Genomic DNA, 16,259 nt, shown 5'->3' with positions numbered 1-16,259 from the left:
TCTTTCCCAGTATAGCCAAGATCCCTAACTTCTTCTATTCTAGCATCACAAGTAATTTCTCTGCTTATTCTTGTGTTATCGGCGAATCTACTCACTTCCGAGTCCTTAACATTACTGTCTATGTCTGCAATCATAATAACAAACAGCAATGCAGGTAACACCGTACCTTGTGGCACACCAGATATTACCTTAGCTTCATCCGTCTTCTAATCGTTTGCAATAGCTATCTGTTTTCTGTTGTGTAAAACTTCTTTTATCCATCTTCCTAAAAATTTTCTTTGCTAATATATTATGGTCTACAGAGAGAGAGGAGAATAACTTCTTCGATATCAAAAGGGAAATCCATGTGCTTCAGTGGCAATGTGAGGACCAGAGTGTAAGACAGGTAGCTGGGTACTGATAATTTATTACAGACAAACTGCGTTGACATAGATAGGTGCGGCACAGATAAGTAGTACCTACTCGCACCGAGAGCAGAAATGACTCTGAGCCAATAGATTTGTGTCTTCTTACATACATACATTCAAAGATAATAAGACATACAAATAATGAAATTACAAGAGTTATACATCGGTGGAAAGGCCGCGAAACGCTCTATAGAATGGTTAAAGGAACAACGTGGGTTGATGACGAGATGCAATAAAAATATAGAAAAAGAGTTGTCCTTACAAATACTCCCCCCCAAAACAATGATTATGGAATAATGATTGGATTAAAAATATCTTGGAGGCAGGAGGCAACCCCGCATCCTTGTGACACTTGTTGTGGGGAGTTATCAAATGCCGAGTCCTTCGGCATTGCTGGCTGACAGGATACCTCCTCTGGCGGTTGCCTGGGGGGTTCTACTGTCGACTACAGGCAACCGAGACTGCAGAAGGAGCTGCATTGTGTGTGGTGGTGGTGTGGGACGGGCTGTGGGGACCCCCAGGTACGGCGGCGGCGTAGGTTGGGCTGAGGAAGTCCCCAGCGCGGCAGCGGCGCACGGCGGGCAGAGCAGAATCACAGGTGAGATAGCAGTGTCAGAAGGTCGAGGAAGCTCACAGGTAGTGGTGTCAGCAGGCTGAGGAGGCCCACAGGTGTGGCAGCAGTGTTGGTGGGCCGAGGAGGACTACAGGCGACGGCGTCGGGAGGGTGTTGAGGAGGCCCACAGGCAGCGACATCGGGGGCCGAGCAGGCCCACATGTGCGGCAGCATCATTGGATGGGTAAAGCAGGACCCGGGGTGCAGCAGTGGCGTTGGGAGGTTGCCTGGGGACTTGCAGGTGCAGCAATGGCAATGGCACCGGGGGAAGAACCAAGGAGACCGCGAAGTTGGATGGACGTTTATAGACCGCCACCTGATTTTGTTGGCTGACCAGCACCCAGCTACCCATCCTCGTAAAACGCCAAAACACGCTTGGAAGCTGTGCTGTGATGGTGTCGGTGTCATCCTCAGAATGGAGCTTTTCAGAGACCTAAACTGTGTTGCCATATTGAGTCCACTAAAGGTTCTATGAAGGTGAGCGGCAGTAATTAGTCTGTTAAAGCCTGGGCCTAAACTGCTGTGTCACCGACTTCTGGAGGTCACCAGTTGTGAGGACCAGAGAGTAAGACAGGTAGCTAGGTACTGATAATTTATTATGTTGTTGTTTATGATTAAGCTGACCTTGTGTCAGCACGGGCTCTTGCTCACAGAGCAGCCCGTAAAAATAATTTATTACAAACGAACTGGGTTGACATAGATAGGTGCGGACGGATAAGTAGTAACGACTCGCACCGAGACTAGAAATGACTCTGAGACAGTAGATTTGTGTTTTCTTACAGACATACATTTAAAGATAATAAGGCATACAAATAATGAAATTACAGGAGTTATACATCGGCAGAAAGGCCGCAGAATGCTCTATAGAATGGTTAAAAGAACAACGCGGCTTGATGATGTGATGCAATAAAAATATAGAAAAAGCATTGTCATTACAGCAACACTTCTTCCCCTGCAGTCAATATGTATGTCAAACAGTCAATTAAATTAACATTTAACCCCCCAGTTGCTCGAAGTCCACAGAAAAAGGACTGGGAATCTATATTTGTTTGTCTAAAATTTTAAATAATTCACTATACACATGCAAAAAATTGTAACTATAGCATGGAAAATATTATAATTTTAATCTTCTTAATCTAACTAATAGTTGAAATTTAGTACTTATTAGGTAAATCATTTATTTATCATAAAAAACAAATAAACAAACATACATATTACTTATGCATAAAAATATTTAATTTTATTCAAGTTAACATTCATCTTAATAACAATTGAAAATTGGTAAATAATTTTTTTTTATCATAAGAAAATTTATTTAGTCATGAAAACACCAAAATACACTACATAATTCCTTATGCATAAAAATATTTAATTTTATTCAAGTTAACATTCATCTTAATAATAATTGAAAATTGGTAAATAATTTTTTTTATCATAAAATTTATTTAGTCATGAAAACATCAAAATACACTAATTGGTGAATATTTCTCAACAAAAAGTCGCGAATCGCCGATTTTTTTACTAATTTTTAGCTAGTATACTACCCAGAAAATCCCACAAATTGGTGAGTCTGCAAATACGGGGCTCCACAGCATGTACTATCGCGCACAATAGTTCGTTCCCTCCGTTGATCCAGAGTGAACACGAGTCCGCGACTATGAAACCCCGAAGCAGTTGAACAAGTAACTAATTAAGCAATCAACAGATGTCGCACCGTCAGGCCAAGGAAGGAGGAGTGGAAGCAGGTATTTTTCTTGAACAAATAATAGTCTCCATAATCTAATATCGTTAATTAAGGTAGTGAGCGTAAAGTTTTTGCTGTTGACAATACTGGGTTTGCGTGTAAAACATGGAATTAATGAAATATGCGAAATGAATAAGATAAAAATGCTTAGAAAGCCAGTATTCATGATTTAAAAAAAAAATATTTCCTATAGATTATCGTATCTTATCAACAGACACTACATATGAGGTGGCTTGCAGATTACAGAACACCACCGTTAACACTGTTGGTGAAAGCTTTGTATCGATCTTGTGGACAGTCGCGTCTGTTGATAGGATACAATAATCTATAGGAAATGCTAATTCTGAATACTGACTTCCTGAGCACTTTTATTCTCATATACATTTCGCATATTTCCTTAGCTGCACATTTTACACTCAAACCCAGTATCTATAGCAGCAAATTAGCAAAATTTTCAGTTCACTTGCAAATTACTGCTATAGGTGATTTTCTTGAAATACTAACACAATATGAAATATTAAGATATTTCCACCACCAATGTAACAAATTCGTATTTAGTAGAATGATAGAAAGACAGAAGCAGAGAAAAAATATTAATAGTAGGACAGAGATAACGACAAAAAATTATGTGAGAGAGAGAGAGAGACTTGCAATTTCTTTTATAGTTTAACACCGTAGTGAACAAGCCTCATCTTATTAATTTCGTTTTATCACGAGGGCAATCGCAAAATATCTTTCTTAATGATATCTTCTTCATTGTTTTCACGATGCATTGTAATAAGCAATAACTTAACTCAGATTCTGTTTCAAGGAGCAAAATAGTTTTCTAGTGCCGATGGAGTTGTAACTAATGCTAATGTGTAAACGAGTTAGTTATCGCTGACAATTTTGATTGAAATATTTTAAAAGCTATTACCAGCGAATATGTTATAGTAGGAATTTAACTTCTCCCTCCAGGAAAGTCAACTCAACTGCAGTGGTCCTTCCCTTCCCTGACTAGTTCTTGTGTTGGGGAGGGTTTGGAACCAATATCTGCTTCCTTGGCATTGGTGAGTTAGGTTGCGTATTATATGACCAATCTTAGGCTGCAGCTTTTAGCTCAACAAATTTTATCAGGGTCTATTTCTTCTATTTTTTGGATCGCCTTTCAGTATTCTAGCCTTAGTGTCAAATGCTGTGCAACCTTCTCATGCAAAGGAAAAGAAGGACTTATAGCTGTTTTAAGGTTTATATATGCTAGCCAGTCAAAGATCAACCGGTGTTAACAATGAACAACATCCATTCAAATAATACTAGTTTGCTATGATCGCAATTGAAAGGATTGAATAATGGTAAAGAACTAAGTAAATATGACGTTACGTTTCCTGATGTCGATGTCAGGCTCTATTCTACAACGTTTTCATGGTATCAAGTGGCTTAAGTCAGTAGCAGTAGATGGTAGGGTGCGGAACAAGTCACTGTCAAATTTTGTGCGTGTCTGTCCCAAGTCACTTTCTATCAAAGGTATACATACCACTTACCGCACGTATGGGCAGCGTTATCTTTAAACCTTTGGTATAGGCTATTCTGTTAGTTTAAAAAGTGTCCTCACCATAATATTGTTTGTGGATTAGTAGTTTTCATGATCGTGGCATTCTACATTAAGAATAATAACAACTGGACAGGTAAAAGACTATTCAATTCCCAGCGCATTTTCGTTGCTGGAACCTCCGACCGCCAACAAAACTGTCAAACAATACATAAAGAAAAAATATTCGTAGTTACGTTTATTTGGCTACCACTTACCCAGAAACACACACACACACACACACACTCTCTCTCTCTCTCTCTCTCTCTCTCTCTCTCTCTATCAATTTTTTTCTGTCTTTATCTCTGTGCTATTATTGATATTTTTGCTGTGCTTCTCTCTTTCTAGCTTTTTATTGGATATGAATTTGTTACACTGGTGAAAGTATCTGCATCTTCAAGATGCCAGCTTGTATTTTGCGTTAGTATTTTAAAAAATTAGCTACATATAGCCATAGTTTGTAAAACATAAGTATATCTTAGTTTTACAAGACCACTGAACTGATAACTGATTAGCAGCCCTCCTAGGGCTGGCCCGAAGGATTAGTTATTTTTACGTGGCTAGGACCCAATTGGTCACCTAGCAACGGAACTTACAGCTTATTGTGGGATCCGAACCACATTATATCGAGAAATGAATTTCTATCACCAGCAATAAATATCTCTGATTCCTCGATGGCCAAGCCGATAATCGAACTTCGGACCACCGGATTGGTGGCTGAACGCGAAAACCACTCGTCCAACGAGGAACTAACCCCGTAATTTGTAAGTTTCCAAAAACTGGCATTGGGTGTTATCACCCAAATCGCCTGCCTTCTCTACAGATATTGGCCCAATCATGCAAAATATATATATGTAATGATAGCTAAGAGAATGTTAGTTAGGAACAGTGTAAATATCAAAGAGAGAGAAACAAGACAAAGAGAGAGAGAGAGAGAGAGAGAGAGAGAGAGAGAGAGAGAGAGAGAGAGAGAGAGAGAATTAGTCACAGGTAGAGTCTTGAACAGTAGCCATAATACGGACAAAGTTTTAATCTAAGCGCTCCCATAAAAATCTTCACCTGTGACCTGACCTCTATACTCTCGTCAGAAACTCGACAGTTCCGGTGACGTCATTAGTTCCACCCACAAGGGTAGGAATGAAGTCAATCCATCACACCTAAAGGACGGCGTTCGATAATCTACAACCAATATGAATGACCAACAGGAGGGACAAAAAGCTTATCCCCGCCTATTCTAGAAGGACACCAGCAAAGGAGAGCACCAGTTGGAAAAAGAAAGGACCGCCGCACAGCCGTGACGAAAGTAGGTCAGCTACGCAGAGCCAGAGCAGTTGAAGTCAACAGAACTTCAAATTGATTCGTAGTCTTCATTGCTGAACTTGTATCTGTGACTGTATCATTCTAGTTTGAATGAAGGGAAGAAACTTGCACTGCATCTCATTTAAACACTCTTGAGACACAAACAACATTTTAAAACCAATTAGTTTCCCAACTATCTGTTGAGACTGAAAACAGGCGCATTCTTTTCGCTATGCTTAAATGAAAATCTAAATGCAAAATAATCTATACACAAAGGGACAGTACTATAAATACACAACTAAGATAAGTGTTTACAGGCCGAGGGTTTATCCTTTTACCACCTGAAACTTCACATTATTTGTAAGGGATTCGACTGAGTTTGACGATGGCATTCCTACACTCAGCCCGATCGTTCATCCATTGTAATTTAACTCCCGTTTAATCTGTACACCATCCGGAGGTAATATGCCCATTCCTCCTTGGCTCGGCTATCCCGCGTCAGCACACCCTGTTAATTCAGGCACGACTCTATGGTTGTGCAAAGGGGCAAACCATAAAGTATTTGGGAGACTCATAATGAGCTTACAAGGAACCCCATGCCGATTATCAACAAGCAACGATTTACACCAGTGTGCCCTGGTAGTGCATGTAAATCGTTCTTATTTTAATGCTCATGCGCAAATACTATTTGAGATCATTCTGAAATTTGAATGCAAGGGCAACAAAAAAATAAATATTCATGTGTTTTGTTTCAAATGATGTTGAAATACCAAAAAAAGTCATGTTTAAGCAGTCAAAATTGTGTTTTTATTCTTATTTTTTTTAGCATGCACAGTACAAAACTATTAGGAACTAACTTATTATTGATTATTGGACATTCTAGAAAGAAAGTACATAAATTAATTCATCAGTTTTATTGAAAAGAACGTTACCAGATAACCTGAAGTCGACAATTCAGATTTCTTCCATTGCAAAAACCGCCATATTGAAAAATTGGGTGGCCATTTTGAAAAAACTGATTTTTTTTTTTTTTTTTTTTTTTTGGCAAGGAGTTTGAAAGTGTATAAAATAGTTTAGTGGGCTTTTGTGCAAAATTTCATGTTTGTATCACGATTTGCACAATTACCTTGATTATCTGTGATATTATCCTCCACCAACAAACAAAACAGTATTAGGAATGCAGGAAAAGTGGAAAGGATTGTGGTGGAAGTGGGGAGGGGTTGTTGAGAAACCGTGCATTTAGGTGTTCTTTTCTATGTTTGCGTTGTGTTGTAGGGCGTCTGCTAGATGGGAGTGAACTTTTTGCTTCTTGGTGACTGCTATGTTCTAGGTAAATGATATCTGTATTCTTTACTAGTTCTTGTGTCGTAGGTTTGCGGTTGTGATGGTCTATGCGGCGTTGGTGGATGAATCCAATATTCCTGTCGGCCTGCAACCCTCTTTTTAGGTGTTGTGGAAGTGTGACCAACATACGTTTTTCCGGAGGACTGGCACATCCTCTCGGCGCAGATAAAACGGTAAACGACGTTGGTGAGTTCTCCACTTGTCTTGGTTCGGGCTGGTATTATTGTGAGAGATGTCAAATTGGTTTACAGTAAAGCCGTACATTGAGCTGTTCTACACCAACGAAACCAAGAAACCAGGTGACATTGATAAGAACATCATAATTTACCAAAGAACTGAATATAATGATAGACTCGAGGAAGAGAAAAAGGCGATTACAAAAATCATCAAGAGAGGAATAATACCTAAAGCCCCCTTCGAACAGCTGAATTACGGCTTTACTGTAAACCCAATTTGACATCTTCTATCATAATGAAAAATAGATTCAAGTGGTTTCATTCACATTTCCCCAGATACGGATTATCCTGTTGACCTTTCCACTTATGTGGAATGTTGCTTCGTCCAAAGAACATTAAATTATTCTGAAATGCATAACCAGTATCCATTCGTTCACTGAACTGATGATATAAAGTAGGTTATGTATGACATTTGATGCATTGGATTCTGTAAGCTTACATTTTGAGTTTTTCCGCATATATATATATATATATATATATATATATATATATATATATATTTCTTGCACTTGGATCTGAAGGCTTGATGTGATAAGACGAAAAAAAGAAAGAAAAACACACACAAACATGTTTTTTTTGAAAAAAAACTTATTTCGTCAGACATCCAGACGCTTCGTATATCGGCTACTGAACTGTAGGCCTACTGAAAACATCACAAAACAGTAACTTGAAGTAAAGTACTGCGCAAGTAATTATATGTATCATATGAGAAATATGTTTTTGATAAAATGAAGAGATTGGAGAGATAAGTTGATCCAAAAATGATAGGTAGTGTTTCCTCAAAATTATTTGCCAAATATACAGGAACTGGACACTTGCAGTTCCTTCACATGGAAGATTTTGTCTTTGTCGAAATCTGTAAACTGGCTACTATTTTGTATTTATTGTAAGTTACCATTAGACTTGGGATTGGATATATATATATATATATATAATTATATATATATATATACTATATATATATCATATATATATATATATATATAATATATATATAATATCATATATAATATATAAATATTAATATGGTTATATATATATATATATATATATATATATATATATATATATATATATTATGTATGTATGTAATATATAATGTGTGTGTTATATCTAACTGGTAACTTCCAATATATAACAAAATAAGAGCCAGTTTACAGATTTCAACAAAGAAAATCTGCCATGTGAAGGAACTGGACCCCTGCAAGTGTCAAATGCCTATATAATTGGCATGCAAATTTTGAGGAAACAGTACGTATCATTTTTGGATCAACTTATCTCTTCATTTTATCTTAATAATATTTGTCACATGCGACATATAATTACATGCGCAGTATTTTACTTCAAGTCACAGTATTGTGGTGTATTCAATAGGCCTACAGTTCAGTAGTCGATCTACCAAGCGTTTGGATAGCTGACGAAATAAGTTTTCTTCAAAAACAACCTTTGCGTAGAAAGCGTATCTCCACAATGCTCTAAGCATCACAGCCAAGAGGCGGATTTAGGGGGAGAGGCCGAGCAGGTCATGGCCCCAGACCTCAGCAAAATAATAATAATAATAATAATAATAATAATAATAATAATAATAATAATAATAATAATAATAATAATAATAATAATAATTTACAACATATCAAAATTAATCAATTACATAATAATATATTAAACATATATATAATATACTATATATAGTTTAAAAATTTAATATCTTTTCATTTTCATCCCTAAATATTACAGCAGATTTTTATTAACTAGAAAATAAATCCCGGAAACCTAACACCTCCCGACCCCCTTCTCTAAGGGCCCTCTTTGCTTACCCATAAATGAGAGGGGTCCCTAAGGTCACCGGCCACCCTAAATCCGCCCCTGATCACTGCCAGACGCATTATAAGCAAAGAATCAGGAAGCAAAGGTAATCATATATAACTTGTAATTAATTAACGACTAACAGCAAAGACTCGGCTTTTAACATCGCTCAAAGCATCTACCCCATCCAGGGCAATTCACAGGTTCAGTGACTTGACTTCCCATCCGTCCCATACAACCATTGTCCGCTATAAAAAAAAGAAAAATATTTGTTATACTGGGACCGCTTAAGGGGAACCTATCTCTTACAAGGTCCCCACAGAGTAGGCACTACCGCGCGCGTGTGTGTATAATATATATATATATATATATATATATAAATATATATATATATATATATATATATATATATATAATCCTGTATTGTTGAGGGGGGGAAGGTAGGCGAAGGAGGAAGTGGAGAGGAAGGGTATAGGCTTAAGTTTGCTAAGAGTTTTATCTAGGCTACAAAAACATGAGGAATAATTTGTCTTGTATAGTTGTAGAATCTTTTGATCTTTGGTTGTTTATACAAAGAGCAAACTCCTTCCTGTTTTCTGCTGCTGTCTCCTGGATTCAGGTGTGCCTATCGGTTTTTAGTTTTCTGTAAAAAGCATTTTAGTATATCTTAGTTTAACCAGACCACTGATGAACAGCTCTCCTATGGTTGGCATGAAGGATTAGATATTTTTACGTGGCTAGAAACCGATTGGTTACTTAGCAACGGGACCAACGGCCTATTGTGGAATTCAAACTACATAATATCAAGAATTGGTAGGCTGATCATCCACCCTCCAATCATCAAAAATACCACACTGTAGCTGTCTAGCCTCAGTAAATTTTATTCTAATTCAGTAAATTTTATTCTAATTAAGGTTAAAGTTAGCCATGATCATGCGTCTGGCACTAATTTAGGTATCAATAACAAAGGTCACCACCGGGCTGTGGCTGAAAGTTGCATACTGCATTATACACTACAGAAAACTTGACTGCGTTGAAGAAACTGCCGCGCATTTTTTACTTGCTTATTTTTAATTCTCTCATATTTCTTTACTTATCATCATTTCCTACAACTTGCAGGCTGATTTCTTTCGAGTCTACTTGGGTTTGCAATCTGCTGACTCTCTATAAGAATTTTCTACCGAAGATTTGATGACAGAAAATGGTAAGTCAATCTGATTCAGCAGCAGTAAACTTAATATGAAAATATATTTTTCTTCTTATATATAAAACTGTAGATTTTACTAAAATATATTACATTGTGTGCTTTGTTTTCAATCTTTAGTCGACTTTTCACAAGTTCTTGAATGATAAGAACTTTCGACAGGTCAAGTAGAACGATTCACGCTAGCCTATGCACTAAATAAAAACTTTTAAATTTAAATATATATATCAGAGCTGGAACAGACCCATCCTCACTATCGAAGCCGAGAGGGCAATCGCTGGTGAGGATGAGTCTGTTCTAGCTCTAATCAATATAGCTGAATTTGACAAGTGTGTGTATGTATGTATGTATGTATGTATCCTCGGTAATAGATCTCGTTCTAACTACTCGGGATGCGGGTTTGATTAAAGCTACCAGACATCAGAATTGCCTCATATTTCATAAGCTTGGGTTTTAGGCCTTGAAGTGATGAGTGTATCTAAAACGTGTGAAGAATTTGATAAGAGGGCAATATAGCTGTTACAATATATATATATATATATATATATATATATATATATATATATAGAGGAGAGAGAGAGAGAGAGAGAGAGAGAGAGAATGAGCCCACTATCTATCATAGCACAATGGCAAACAATCGAATCGCGTTGACCAAAACACCTGGCTTTACGCTAATATCGATCATTGACCCAGCCACACCTGCCTACTTACCACCCATGCTCCCACATTCTTGGACAGGTGTGTCCTCATAAAGGATACATTATCTTTTTAAATAATGATGCAAGCTTCCATTTCATTCAGTTTCACGCTGGACTGAGTTTGTGCTGGTGGAAGCCTCGGTGTGTCTATATAAATCCTGTGAGAACTTTGCCTAATTTCTGTATTATTATGCATATACTAATAGTTGCTGCTAACTCTAATGGTGTTACTGCCGTTATTCATTTCTCAAGAACGAAAATAGAAGCGATTTTTTTAGGTTCATTAATTTTATGTAAATGGGTTGAATAATTTTTTTGTTTTTGTTTATTATAATGAATTTCCTTATTCTTTAAGTTTGAATAGTTCTTGTCCAAGACTTTTTTAGTTCACAATTTTTTTAGTTATATATAATAATGTTAATTTTAATATTTTTCGTAAGTAATTTTCCATATTCTTTTTGTTCCTTATTTTTTTTCCTTGTAATAAATTTCATGACCTAATTATATTTCATTCTTGAGTTGTAGTAAGATTTTAAGAATTTCTTCTTTGAATATTTTATGAAGAATTTTAATTGACATTTCTTGACCTCAAACAAAAATCTCAAATTTTATCTCTAAATAAATATAATTTTAAGTATATTCTCTTTCATAATCCATGTTCCATTTGTGATTCTTATTCATAATCATTTATGAACCTATTTTCAACTCATGTCAAACTTTGCGTCTGTTCAAACGAAAGTGTTATTCGTAAACAGACACTTAACTATATTTATAACAGAAACAATTGTAGCGATAATCAAGTTCTCATAGAATGATCCCCAATACAGGCCACTGCAACGTGCAATGGTAGTCTGTAACTGTCATAAAGGATTCGAAGCATGTAAAACTCCTGGTGTGGAGCTCTGAACTCAGCCCAGGAAATAGATACACTTTCACTAAGGACATTCCATTCAGAGTTACAAATAATCAATTCGAAATGTTCTGTTGATATGACATCAGTCTGTCACAACGTTTGGCGAACAATCAGGTGAACTGGTTTGAATTACAGTTGTTGTTATTGAGGTCAATAACCTATTCAACCGAACGAGTATATGCACTCGCATATACACTGTTACACACATAATATACATCACATGCATACACATTTATATATATGGTATATTATATATTTTAAAAATTTCCATAAAATTAGCCAATATATATTGGGCTTCGTATATTCAACGAAATATTGTGGCTCAAGTTTTCTTTAACATATAATTTTTACATATAATTGCACAACTACAAATATATCGTATATCTTATATATATATACATATATATATATATATATATATATGTATATCATATATATATATATATATATAAATCGTCGTTCATATCCCGCTCAGATATAGGCTTGTATCCAAAAAAGTCGTTGAATTCGATAAACTTGCAAGGTATTGCGACTATAAAACTACACATTCATCGCGTATAAGGGGCCAGTAGATTCTCTCCATAACTATAGATCTCATAGTTCTGGTGGAGATTTTCAGCACTCTATTTACATTTATATATTTTCAAATCAAATGAATCAATGTTCTTGTTTTCTACTATATCATTTTTAATTAACAAGAGCTGTCTGAGGATGCAAACTTCCGTCTACGGGATTAACATAGTTGCCAATTTTCTGATAATTACGTTTTCCCTTATAAAAACATGGATGCAATTAACATAGCTACCAAAGCACTCTGATGTTAACGCCTCAGATCAACTGGGCGAGTATGGGATGATTTAAGTTCCCGAGGAACTCTCGTCATTTGTGTTCTCTTGGACAAACAAGCAAGAGTTTTTTTTTTCCTTTAGCAAATGCACACATATGTGAAAAAAACAAAGCAACAAAATTAAATCCAGACCCGTACTTTCATCAAATTGTAACCTAGTATTTCTTTAAACATAAGTATTTTAAACGTATATCGTAACAACCGACATGTACGTGAACAGACAGATGGAGAGACAAACCAACCAAGGAACAGGTCCTCTTTTGCAGAAATTATACAAACTAAAGCCCTTCCATTGAAACACTTCTCTCCAGCTAGTCAGCGCTTTCCCGGTCTCTCACCGGACGACTTGACAATTACATGTATTTCTCTCCAAATGACTAGACAACTGTGAACATTATATACTCTATATATATATATATAATTATATATATTATATATATATATATATATATATACATATATATATATTATATATATATATACATACATATATATTATATAATATATATATATATATATATATATATATATATATATGTATTTATGTATGTGTGTGTGTGGTGTGAACGTAGTATATCGGAATTACGAAAGTCTGGATCGTGATAAGTGCATAAATAAAAGTATAAGCCACGAAGGAAAGTGAAACACTGGATTAGCTGCAAGACCTTTCGACTCAATGTCCTTTCCTAGCAGACTGACTGACTTACATGAGAAACTGAGAGGACATTTCAAGGGTCGAATAAGTGACAGACAGGGATTATAAGGAGATTAGTATCTAGAATCCAACACACCTGGAGACCCATGTTTATGTTCGTTTGGGAAGGTTACTAATTCTCCAGGTGTATTGGATTATAGGTACTAACTCCTTATAATCCCTATCTGTCTCTTATACGACCCTTCCTTGTCCTCTCAGTTTCTCATGTATGTCAGGGTGTGTCTGCTAAGTAAAGGACGTTGAGTCAAAAGATCTTGCGGCTAATCCAGCGTTTCACTTTCCTTCGTGGCTTATACCATTATATATATATATATATATATATATATATATATATATATATATACACATATATATATATAAATATAAGCCACGAAGGAAAAATAAACAACGGAGTTCCTGCAAGATCTTTTGACTTGCCGTCCTTTATTCAGCAGATAAACTGACTTACATGAGGAATTGACAGTACAAGAAAGGTCGTGTAACTGACAGATAGGGATTATAAGGAGATTAGTACCTAGAATCCGGCTCACCTGGAAAATGAGAAACCTTCCCAAACAAGCATAAACATGGGTACAATTTAAAAAAAAACGATTAAGTCAATCTGCTCAGACACAAGGACAAGACAATTAAAGGATTAGAAAGGGCAACCGCTATTCAGAACTTTGGTAAACAAAAACATATTCACAATACATATTAAACATACAAATACAACGAAGATATCTCCAAGGCAACCAATTTGTATTTAAGTCTGTAATTATATCTTTGAGGTCATTCTTAAACATGTTACAAATACAAGGGTCTAAATGAAACAGGCCACAACTAATATTAAAATTATAATGAGAAGTAAGTTGTATTATGGCAGATTCCAAAATATTTCGTGATAAGGCATCTTTTGACCTTGCAATTACTGGACTACCAATCCAATTTATTCAGTGGTTGTTTTCACTTAAATGAATGAATATTGCAATAGATGTTGCCCAGTTTTTACAGAATATTTATGCTGGCTTAATCTTACTTCTAAGCTTTTGCTCGACTGTTCGAGATAAAATGAGAGGCAGTACATACATGGAATTTTATATATTATGTTGTTGCTTTCTCTGGGGCCATTTTTTATTAACATTCCTTTTAGTGTGTTATTATAGGAAAAAACAAGGTTGACCTTAAAGGCTTTTAACAATGATTTAATGGTTTCAAATCCATTAAAATAAGGCAAACTGAGAATGTTCTTAGAAGTTTCTTTCTCCGTGTTACTTACACTATAAAACGTTTTGTGGGCTTTATTATAACAAATATCTATGATATGTGAGGGATAACATAAATCTTTCCCTATTTTTCTTATGTATTCAATTTCTTGATCCAAATATTGGGGACTGACAATACGCAATGCTCGTAAAAACATAGAAGAAAAAATTGATATTTTGATGCTAAGATGGTGGCCTGAATAGAACTGAACATAAGTTAAGTTGTTGGTTGGTTTCCTATAAATACTGAATTTACATTGAAATGGTTCTCTATGTATCAAAACATCTAAGAAAGGGAGGCAATTGTCTTTTTCCAATTCTAGAGTAAACTTAATCGATGGTACCTGGTTATTTAATTTAGAGAGTAAATCATTTACATCAATACCAGCAGCCAGAACAGCTAAAATATCAACATATCTATACCACTTTACAGGAACATAAATGATATTAGGTAAGTAGCGTTTTTCAAAGAATTCCATGTACAAGATTGAGAGGAGTGGTGATAAAGGGTTGCCCATTGCCATGCCAAATGTTTGTTGATAAATTCACCATTGAATATAAACTTACAATCGCAAATGCACAACCTAGTGAGTAAAATAATGTGACTTATAGGTAGAGGTAATTCATGCTGAGTTAGTTCATCACTAAGAGACTTTAGTAAAAAGAGAACATACATCAAAACTAATGAATCTATCAGTGGGGCAAAGAGTAATTTTGTTTAATTTATCAACTACATCCAGAGAATTATATATATGAGAATCGGAGATGGTTCCAAGTAACGGGGACAAGATCTTAGTGATATATTTCGAAAGTTTATATGAAATTGAACCAACAGTACTGATAATAGGCCGCATAGGGTTATTTTCTTTGTTTATTTTTCTTTCATGGCTTATACCTTTATTTATGGATTTATCAACGTTCCAAATTTCGTAGTCAGTTATATATATATATATATATATATATTATATATCTATATATTATATATATTATTATATATATATAGATAATATATATAGTATATATATATCTATATATATCTATATATATATATATATATATATACATATATATATATATATATACATATATATATATATATATTATATATATATATATATATATAGATATATTAGGAGATTTTCGTTATTCGTTATTGTATTCGTTAAGGAATTTTTAGATTTTATTTGTCTGAAATTGAGTATGCATACACATGATCCAGGGTTTCTACTGAAGTACTTGCAAACTGTTTATATATTATTTGTATTAGTTTTATTTTTAAAAGGCATATATATATATATATATATATATATATATATATATATATATTATTCTGAACTGCTCGTTCACTCCTAGAAAAGGTAGTTTAACAGTGGAAAAATTGGCCTTGAATGCAGGAACGAGATATCAGAACCAAGAGAAAAAAAACTACTAGGGCAGAAGGCCGATATTACTGAGGAAGGAGGAATTTACATAAAAGCTGGACTTTAGTTTTAAATGCACTGTATTTACATTAATTTACAGAGGTCCAGGAGACTAATAAGGGGATCGATTGGTCAATCCACTGGAAACACGTGGCTGGAGCAACCAGACACGGCGTTCAGATATTTACGTGAACGGGTTATTGA

This window comes from Macrobrachium nipponense, chromosome 6, assembly GCF_015104395.2.
Source record: "Macrobrachium nipponense isolate FS-2020 chromosome 6, ASM1510439v2, whole genome shotgun sequence".
Classification (NCBI taxonomy): domain Eukaryota; kingdom Metazoa; phylum Arthropoda; class Malacostraca; order Decapoda; family Palaemonidae; genus Macrobrachium; species Macrobrachium nipponense.
Note: the sequence above shows the minus strand (reverse complement) of the source record.